This window comes from Gadus chalcogrammus, chromosome 18 (genome assembly GCF_026213295.1).
Source record: "Gadus chalcogrammus isolate NIFS_2021 chromosome 18, NIFS_Gcha_1.0, whole genome shotgun sequence".
NCBI lineage: Eukaryota > Metazoa > Chordata > Actinopteri > Gadiformes > Gadidae > Gadus > Gadus chalcogrammus.
This window is the reverse complement of record NC_079429.1, coordinates 15,191,307-15,192,524: the sequence shown is the minus strand read 5'-3', so window position 1 is coordinate 15,192,524 and position 1,218 is coordinate 15,191,307. Positions and strand designations below refer to the sequence as shown.

The 1,218-nt window shown below is 37.5% G+C and overlaps 1 protein-coding gene across 1 annotated transcript in view; it reads right to left on the bottom strand.

Moving 5' to 3' along the window:
* Positions 1-693: 693 nt before the first annotated feature.
* LOC130371472 (protein phosphatase 1 regulatory subunit 1B-like) overlaps positions 694-1,218 on the bottom strand; it is an 8,460-nt gene continuing 7,935 nt past the window's right edge. The window contains exon 5 of the mRNA XM_056577259.1: positions 694-1,218. This exon is cut by the window's right edge and continues 467 nt beyond it. The gene's annotated coding sequence lies outside the window, so the exon portion shown is untranslated.

Genomic DNA, 1,218 nt, shown 5'->3' with positions numbered 1-1,218 from the left:
TGTAGTATTTGTTCATAAATCTTGTTGATTTACAAACAAATTTGAGCAATCTTTCACATTGAAAGAAGTTTGTATAATGTGTTATATTTGAGCCGTAGAGCTATGTATTGTTAGCCTGATCATCTGTCTAGACTAGAGAAAGGGCCACAAGTCAGCACCACATGACCAACCAGCGACGTAGACTAGTTGGACTGGAGGGATCTAAAGGTGAACTGATGACTAAGCTATTGCACAGGGCCGAGCACTTGGACCTGAGTCACCAAGGCAGCTTAGCGAGGAGTAGGGATGGTGATCCCTTGATTCCTGGAGCTCTATGCACCAGCGTTAGCCTACCACCACAAAGGAGCATAAGGGCCAACTCTGAGTTGCTTCAGCCTTTAAAGGGGACCTCAACTGTTGATGAATGAGTGGCATAACGTTTGATTTAACACTAGTCCGCTATGAAATTAAAAAAACTAATTGATAATGCACACACACAGTTTTCTAGTTTTTCTGTTCAATATTTATGCTCTATGATGTAAAGTGTCTTTGAGTGACCTCCAAAAGAGAGCTATATAAATCCTATCCATTTTTTTATTATTATTTAAGACAATGAAACAATTTTGAATTGATGAACTCATCATTGTTCTGCACTGGAAGAACAATCAGCTATATTTGTGAAATAAAACAGACACACAACTTTTTTTTGTTGCATTTTTATTAACAATAACCATTATAAACATGAATACATGGGATTAGTAATTAGAGATTACATGAAAATTGATATGTTTAAACATGCTACATACAATAATAAACCGTTATAATAAACATGATACCAAAAATAAGTGATGTGCTGTGATGCATTAGAAAACATTCTGATTTGGTCTGCTGCAATCCGGTCAGGGACGGTTTTGCGTGGTACGGTTTGGTTTGTAGATTGGTTTAATCCATTTTGACATGGTTTAATCCAGCCTGGCTACTTTCCAAAATCTATTTGTTCACACGCCATTATTACATTATCAAACTGAAATAACTGCAGGGAAACTTAGCCACTGCACACCAAGCAAGCTTCTAGATGAAAATGTATAAAAACAATCTTAGGGAGTGGGTTTTAACACCTGTTCCTGTTATATAAATCCTTTAGAGCTCAGCCTCTCACTGCTGAGAGAGAGTGATAGAGAGACAGAGATGCTCTTAAATATGGGAATGTTCCTGTCTAGTGTCCTTGGCAGCTGAACT